The sequence below is a fragment of the Coptis chinensis genome, chromosome 6 (assembly GCF_015680905.1).
Source record: "Coptis chinensis isolate HL-2020 chromosome 6, ASM1568090v1, whole genome shotgun sequence".
Lineage (NCBI taxonomy): Eukaryota > Viridiplantae > Streptophyta > Magnoliopsida > Ranunculales > Ranunculaceae > Coptis > Coptis chinensis.
Window position 1 is genome coordinate 11,251,684 of NC_141461.1, and position 9,684 is coordinate 11,261,367.

The following is a 9,684-nucleotide window of genomic DNA, read 5'->3' on the forward strand; positions in this document are numbered from 1 at the left end:
AAAGAGAATAAAAAGTTCAGTTGTTTTATGTTTAGTGGTAGTTGCAATTTCAAGTTTAGTCACCAGTGGGATTGAGTATGAAATGTATTATCGAAAAAAAAAAAAAATTGAGTATGAAATGTATTATCGAAAAAAAAAGGAGATTGAGTATGAAATGTATTATCGAAAAAATAAAATAAAGATTGAGTATGAAATCTGTCCTGTTTAAAGAAAGAATTTTTTCAGTGTACGTCAAAACTGGAATTTTGGACACTTTGTCAGGATTCGCTCGAGTCAGTTCAATATAATTTAGTTAAGATTTGGGCTACCACGAGGATATCCCTATAGGGATGAGTGTTTCAAGACCGTTGGATCCGAGATCCAACAGTCCGAAAATCAAAAACAAAAAGGAAAAGAGAGAATATGGGTTTGTTTTTAGTTAAAGAAGATTGAGTATGAAATGTATTATCGAAAAAATAAAATAAAGATTGAGTATGAAATCTGTCCTGGTTAAAGAAAGAATTTTTTCAGTGTACGTCAAAACTGGAATTTTGGACACTTTGTCAGGATTCGCTCCAGTCAGTTCAATATAATTTAGTTGATTTTAAAAGTGAATAAGGTATAAAAGTAATAAAACCATAGAGTATTTTGTTACTTTGTCAATAAAATTTGCGTATTTTGCATAACTTTAATTCCAACAGAATCTTCAAACCAGGCAGACATGAAATTATTTTGAATAGACAATAAAATCAAGATTCTTTACTACTCAGCAATCAAAAGGATATGAGTACGTCTTTTAGTTCCATAGTGTTTTTTAACATGAATCATTACAAATGTGGAAAATCCTCTAAGCTTAATGACTTAGGTTTGTATCTCAAAAATAAAAAATCACCAACTACGGAAAGGCATATCAGATTTTAGGTTTCTAACGCTTTACATTTGTTGAATTTGATGTTTGATGCCATACATCTCTATTATTTTTGTTTATTTTCTTCTTCAAAGAACTGGCATCAGCAGATCTCAAAACTTTATTGCTTCCGAGGATATTGCTTTCTAATTCACGGCACATGAAATTCAAAGAATTTTTCCTTTTCCTTTTGCCTTAAAAATATACACAGACCCATCTGACCACATGCTTATATTATGTTTTTCTACAAAAAACGACTATATGAAGAGATATATGGTTTTTATACCTTAATATATCTGTCCAATTAATTTTATTTCCTAATCAAAGAATAACCATATCAAATTATATTTATCCAATTATTCATGGTGTATGATCGCACACAATCTTTGCAAATATTATCCCACTTTTATATGTCAGGACCAGTTCACATTCCACTACCACCCCCGCTTTTTTATCTTTGTATGAGCGGTGATCACACATCAAAGTATTTAAAGATTTTCATTTGGTCATGAATGTCATGTGGAACAGATGAAACTATAGTCCAATGAATCACTAAGCCATTTGATGTGGTCAATTTTTGTTGCTAATATCATGAATAAATTTTTTGTAGTAGAAATAATAACATAATTTGCATTTCTTGTATTCATCAATATCCTTTATGAAGACCCAAGACTTCCTAATGGGGTTTATACATACTATCCAATTAAGTTGCCTGATTTTTTGTGGAGATGCTATCCATAGTAGGGAGGTAATATCTACCAAAAATCAGCCCTTATAATAATGTGTATGTCACACCCCAAATTTCCAAACAATAAAAACAATGATATTCAATAATTTGAAATCCAGGATGAAACGAAAACCTAATACTCTGTAGGTTATCAAACACGATGTAAAAAAAAAACGAAATCAAATGAAACCAAAAGAAACAACTCTTCATTCACAACTAAAAATATTACAATCATTTCAACTTGGAAGACAAGTTAGTTCTGTTTTCTCAAAACGGCATGTAGTTTCTTCCCAAGTAAGATTTCAATCCCAATATATATTTCTAAGAAACTTATATAACAGTATTCATCATTTCCATTTTCCAAATTAACTCACCATATAAATACCACTTATGATAACTTATTTAAATATGAGTTTGATACACTTTACCTTTACATGCCAACACGTTGTCTTATGGTAAGATATTTACGTCACTGCATACAAGATTAACAGATCCTACCCTCATTTTTAAAGCAAGAACGAAGACAACCGAAAATAGAGGTAGTTATGGCGAACCAACGTGTTCTTCTTTCCTCCTCTTCCTATTCTTCTTCTCTTTTTAATCCTTTCTTCTTCTTTGGGTAGTAGGGTTTCTCTCTCCTTTTTCAGAAACGTGAGAGAGAAAGGAGAGAGATATATGTGAGTTTTTTATTCTCCACAATTTTCTCCTATTTTAACTAAATCGAATTTTGAAAACTCAATTTTCTATATTTACTAAATTACCAAAAAACTTATATCAGTATGAAAAATGCGGGCGTTACAGTGTAACTTTTTGGATTGCGTATGTCAATATCGTATGTCATTTCTGTATGTTGACTGTTTCGACCAAATATGATAAAAACACTAAGTGGTAACAAAAGAGTAGAAAAGTAGTGAGAAAAGTGATGGTGATTAAGTGAATGATGAGACTATACCTTTCGGTTGCCTACGTATCCAAATTATCGATGGGATCAAGTCTCCAGAACGTAGTTCTTTATGAAAAATAGTTTTGTATTTATATGTGTAAAATAGAAACTTCTTGTAGTTTAAGTAATTGTAATTGAATATAACTCTCAACTTATATTTATCTCTTTGATAAGAAACGAATCTGGACGTAAATTAATGTACGTAAGTGGCAAGTCATGTGGCTAAGGTTCAACCTTAGACACACATGAGTTAATGGGCATGTACATTGATCCATGATATTGCAAATTGGGTCTTAGTCTTATCGATTAAACGAATAAATTGGAAACCCCTACTAATAGACGTTTGCCACGTAGGTGGGGTCGAAATACCGCCCCCTCTTTAGCATGTGGACAAAGTCTGTATGACAAAGAAAGAAAAATAAACGATGGAAGAAAAAAGATATTAGTAAAAATATCGAAAGTTAGAAAAATTCACGTTAGCTAGAATCAATGTTCGAAATATATAGATCGGGTGGTGAGAATGAAAAAGATAATGAGACTTCTAGAAACGAACAAGTGAATATTGATGGTTGGAAAAGTAAAAAAAGAGAGAAAGAGATTATATTATAATATTTTATAATAATAGAGATCTCAGAATAATATAGATGGAATCGTAAAATGGTATGGAAGCATGTGACCATAAAGCAGTGTAACCAAATAGGGACTTACAATAAAACTTAAGTTTCACCTCATATACTGTGAAGTGTTATAGCATTTGCAATGCAGAGGGTTTCAAGGGGTTTGTGACTATATAGTCACCAGTCTTGAGGAAAAACTGCTCTGCAATGCAGAGGTGAATACCTAGTGAATATTTTGCCTAGTTGATTTCAAGGTGAAACTCATCACCAAGATAGTGGCTGACTTGTTAACTTCGGACAGGATGTTGGATTCCGTCTGAATTACAAAACTCACCAGATGGAATTCAACATCCCGTCTCGCTATATTTCTTTTTTTCCAGACGGAATCAAACATTCCATCCGGAGTCCTAACGGCTAGTTCACCAACGGTCAGAAAGTCAGAACGATAAAAAACGGTCAAAATAAAAAACTTTGGTATATATACAACATTTGTTTCATTTCAACTCACACTTCCAACAATCATATATCATATTTCTTCTTCTTTAAAATCAATTCTTCAAAAAAACAAAATATAAAATGGCATCAACTCAAACATCTCAAGCAAGTGGTAGCACTCAAGCAAAAGCAAAAACTCACTTTAGCATGTCCGAAGATCAAGCTCTATGTCTTGCTTGGATAAAAATTAGTGAAGACTCCATTGTTGGTGCTTTCGAAAATGCAAAAGGATTTTGAAATCGTGTAACAAATGAGTTCAATCAAACACGTGGGTTGGATAGGTCTTCTGATTCAATTAGCGGTATATGAAAATATATTTCAAAAATGATGAACAAGTTTGTTGCAATTGTGAATGCGAGAGGCTTGACATGCAAGTGGTACAACAATACAAAGCCGGGTAATTACAACGTTGTCAATTTGGAATTTATTGATTATATTAGTTTTAGTCTAATTATTTCTGTCTTAATCTAATTATCTTAGTGTATTTATTATTTCCATTTTAGTCTTAGTCTAATTATTATCTTAGTATAATTATTATTTTAGTTTAATTATCTTAGTCTTGGTGATTATTTTAGTTTAATTATCTTAGTCTTAGTGATTATTTTAGTCTAATTACCACCATTTTATTTTTTAGTTGTCCGAGGCAAGGATAACGTACCAACTACAAGAAAAAACAGTTTTTTCACTTGATCATTGTTACGTTATACTCAAGGATAATCCAAAGTGGAGTAACGTTTTTGAGGCAAGGTCAAACCGCCCCACAAAGGAAAAAGGTCGCAAAAATAATGGTGAATATTCAACTTCTAATTCACCAAGTGTTGGTAGAGTTGAATTGGAGGTTCTCAAGAAATAGAGCGTCCTCAAGAAATGGAGCGACCTATTGGATCCAAGAAAGCCAAGTCCAAGAGGAACCAAGAAAAATCAGTTGGTATGTTGGAGGGTTACTTTACACGTTTAGAGGATACATTTTCACAGGATGCAAATGAAACACAAAAATGCTTAGAACTTAGGGAAATGGAACTTGCATATGGTCAAAGAACTGTGGTGGCAAGAGAAGAAAAAAATCGGATTCAAATGGAAAAAAATCAAGTTCAATTGGAAAAAAACCGGCTTCAAAAAATGCAATATGAAGCAAAGATTTTAGCGACCGATACAAGTGTCATCCATCCCGATACCGCTTTTTTAATCGAGCAACAACAAGCTGAAATACGTGCTGAATGGGCAAAGGCTAGAGGTGGTTCTAGCTCTAACTAAACTTATGTAATATCTAGTATTTTATTTTAATTAAAGGACTATGTATTTTAATTAATGCACTATGTATTTTAATTTCATTGTATTTTTAATTAATGAACTATGTATTTTTATCTCACTATTTTTTTTAATTAATGCACTATGTATGTTCTTTCCAATATAATTGTTTTTATAGAAATACAATTACCAATAAAATTAAAATACATTGTAATATAGTTCATTAAAACACAACTCATTAAACACATAAGAACTTATTGGAATTACATAGGAAATACGTTGGAACTTAATAGTTCACGTTAGAAAATACATAGGAAATACTGCTGAACTTCATAGTTCACGTTAGGAAATTCACTTTCATTTCCATTTTAATTTTCGCCTCCTTCTCCCTCATCTGAATCCGACCAATTTGGATCATAAATTGGTATCAGATCTGCTGTTTCTTCAATGCCAGTCCAATTAAAAACATGTTCAACTAAGTCCTTTTGAAGATTAGTATGTGTAACTTCATTTCTGATCTTATTTCTTGCTTCAATCATCTGATAGACAAAATAAAAATCATCCTCTTCCTGAAAGAGCGCAGGAATTGTTTCTTTCCTCTGACCTTTCCAATTCCAAACTCCACTTTCACGTTTATTCTCAACAATCATATTATGCATTATAATGCATGCCTTCATTATGTCTCTAAGAACAACAACACTATGACAACGCGTAGAAGCCTTAACAATATGCCATTGTGCCTGCAAAACTCCAAACGTCCTTTCAACATCCTTTCTTGCAGCTTCTTGACATTGAGTAAAGATCTTTTCATGCTTATTTCTTGGATAACGAATGGCTTGAACAAATGTGCCCCGTTTTGGGTAAATACCATCAGCAAGATAATATCCCATATTGTAGTCATTACCATTCACATTAAATGCAACAGCAAGAGCCTCACCTTACTCTAATGATTCAAAAATATGAGAACGATGAAGCACGTTAATGTCATTATGCGAACCTGGTAAGCCGAAGAAGCAATGCCAGATCCAACAGTGTCTGTCTGCAACGACTTCAAGTATCAAAGTTGGTTCCTTCTTGTACCTTACATGTGTTCCACCCCATCTACTTGGATAATTCTTTCACACCCAGTGCATACAGTCGATTGATCCAAGCATTCTTGGAAAACCCCTTGCCACATTTTCAGCTAATATCATAGCAGTGTCTGCCTTAGTCGGTCGTCTCAAGTACTCTTCCTCAAACGCCGTGATTATTGCCTTGCACCAACGCTTTATATATACTTTTGCTGTGGAATCTCTAATTTGTAAATACTCATCTATTGAATCAGAAGAACAACCAGTTGCTATTTGTGCAACTGCAGCTAGTTCCTTCTGTAACCCAGAAATTGCTTGCCGATCCAATCCATCCACCTTGTCTTTAAAGTAATCGTCGAATGCTGCAACAGTTTTCAACATATACATAAAAAACTCTCTTGTCATCCTATACCTTCGTCTAAACTTATGAGGAGGACACCTACAAGGTGTTGTGAAGTAATCCCTCATTATCTTTTGTTTACTGAAATCACCACCATCTCTAAACGTGTACTCTCTGCCCTTCACAGATCCACTGCGTTTGTCTGTATCCACATCTTAAATTTCAATGGCTGTTTGAGTCATTAATGCCCCAGCAGTGGATAATAACTGCAACCTCTTCCTCCTCCTTCGCCTCATCATATCATTATGCTCATCTCTTACTCTTTCCATGTAGTCATCTTCAACGGAAGTACCAGAAGACGAACTATTACTACTAGATCCTCCCCATAACCTTTGGTTAAATGCAATTCTTTCTTCTCTAAACATTTTTTCTACTTTTAGCTTGGTTGTGGGGAAGAAGATGGTTGTTTGTTTGTTTGATCTAAAAGAAAGAAGAGTAAAACGAAATATGAAAGGTAAGGTCACATGTGATACTTCGATTTGAATTAAAAGGTAGTGGCAGAAATGTAATAAATTAACTTGAACAGTAGCAAAACTGATGCAAAATTGGATGCGAACTACGAATTGGTTAAGAATTTGAGCACTAAACCGAAACCCAGAAGAATTAAACTAACCAATATAAAAATAGATCTAATATACCTATAGATCCATAATAGACAAAGAAAATTGGGCAAAGAACTTAGTATATAAAATGTTTGAAGGCGAGTGATATGACGATGATAGAATTTAAGAGAGGGACATAGAATGGTAAAGATAGCGAAGACACGACAAATCATGATCCGCGAGGAACGAGAATATAGTGTTCGAACCGGTTTGCGTTACGAGGAGGGAAACGAGTGCGAGAAGATGAAGAAAATGTTAGTACCATTTTTTACGTTTGTGTAACAAGGTGTTAGATCTGGTAGTAAAACAATCGAAATTTTCTAAGGCCATGCTAACATAAGAGGGTTGTTCGTAAGTTTATTTGGTGAAAATAAATCTCGCAATGACATCGGCTCGAAAAATTGGCTAAAGATACCAATCTAAGTATTAAACTAAAGAATTGAAAAAAGCACACAAATAGAAAAATCACGTTGCTGACATAGATGAATGAAGGAAACGAATTTCAGGTACTTGTTTGAATTTCTTTGTTTTTGTCCTTCGGATATAACTAAAGCAGAATTCCTGAATATAAACTTGTAATATTGAAGGCTTATTCAGTTTGCTAATTCAATTCCAATTCATTGGCTCTACTTCAATTAGATCTCCATATTCAGATTCTTAATTGATTTTTTATTGTAGAGCTCAATCTCTTGTTTTTGGTTGGCTTTTTCATTGGTAATCAGATTTCTATTGGAGTCATGAATTGGTGATTTGATGAGAAGCGGGTGGCTGAGACTTTGTTTGGACTTGGGTGCGACAAGAAGATGCAAGCTAAAAAAAAAACTCGGGATTTCTCTGGTGGATGGCGAATAAGAATTGCATTGGCACATGCCTTGTTCATGAATCCGACCATACTTCTCTTGATGAACCTACAAATCATCTTGACTTGGAAGCTTGTGACTGGTTGGAAGAGATGCTGAAGAAATTCGATCGCCTTTTCGTCGCCGCGGCTAGTATCATTGCTCAGGAAACTATTATAGGATGACAGATATCCACGCAAATGAAGCCGAGCGTGGTTTTACAATTAAGTCTACTGGAATTTCTCTCTACTACGAGAATTGGATAGGCAACTAAAGATTGACCGGCATAATCTAGTTCAGGATATTAAGTTCAAATTGTTGGGTTTCAATCAAAATTAAATTTGGGCTGCCGAAGAAAACGGAGAAAAGTTCGGAGAATATGACAAAGTAGTGTCAAAGATTTTCGACAGCATGAAAAGGTATGTTAGTATTTTTAATATCAGTTATCTTCAAATTTTGGTTAAGTCTAAAAGACTAACGAAAATATTTGTATTTTTGTCACAGGTTGAAACGGCGGAATTACGAGCAAAAGATATCGACGAAAAGTTTTGAGCAGAAAGATCACAATGCCTTAGAAAAAATAAAGAAGCTAAAGAAAGTTTTCTCTCAGAAAGTTGACGTAATGGAAATTTTTGCCGCACAGAGAAATGGCGGTAGTACAAGCAAAATATATTCACAAAGAGTCGACGGAGAAAAGTTTTGCGCAACAAGGTGTCAATTATTGCCGTAGAAAAATTAAAGAAGCTGAAAGAAGTTTCATTGAGAAAGATCGGCTCAATGCCTTAGAAAAAATAATGACGTTGTCAGAAAGTTTAACTCGGAAAGTTGTGTTAAGAAATATTGGCTTAATGCCTTAGAAAAAAATAATGGAGCTGACGGACAGTTTAACTCGAAAAGTTGCATGCAGAAAGATCGGCTTAATGCTTTAGAAAAAAGAATGAAGCTGGCGGAAAGTTTCACTCGGAAAATTTCTTGTAGAAAGATCGGCACAATGCCTTAGAAAAAATAACGAAATTGTCAAAAAATTTCGCTCAGAAAATTTATTGTAGAAAGATCGGCACAATGCCTTAGAAAAAATAATTAAGCTGACAGATAGTTTCGCTTCAAACGGAAAGAATTGTACGAGTTGTATAAGCAAAAAACTGGTAAGAAAACATTGGATTTTCCCCAAAACTAATGATTATGTGATTGTGTGAATGTAATACTATAGAGCTACAAATTCTTTTGATGAAAATAAAAATAAAGTATGGGTTTGCTATTGAATATCGTTGTTGTGTCAGAGAACCTACCTGCGGAAAACTGACAGTGTTGTTGATTTATGTAGGTGAAATATAATAGAACGAGATGCCCCCATGTAGAGAAAAACGTCCCTAATGCTAACTAAATTTGGCAAAGATTTTGTCATAGCGATAATAACGAATTAAACGAGCGTAAAAGCGTTCAAACTTAGACTGATGAAATTAAACGTGGTAACTTCGTCAGATTTTGTTGTAGCGATAATAACGAACTAAGCGAGCGTAAAAGCGTTCAAACTTAGACTGACGAAATTAAACGTGGTAACTTCGTCAGATTTTGTCGTAGCAATAATAACGAACTAAGCGAGCGAAAAAACGTTCAAACTTAGACTGACGAAATTAAACGTGGTAACTTCGTCAGATTTTGTCGTAACGATAATAACGAACTAAGCGAGCGTAAAAGCGTTCAAACTTAGACTGACGAAATTAAACGTGGTAACTTCGTCAGATTTTGTCGTAGCGATAATAACGAACTAAGCGAGCGTAAAAGCGTTCAAACTTAGACTGACGAAGCTAAACGTGGTAATTTCGTCAGATTTTGTCGTAGCAATAGTAACGAACT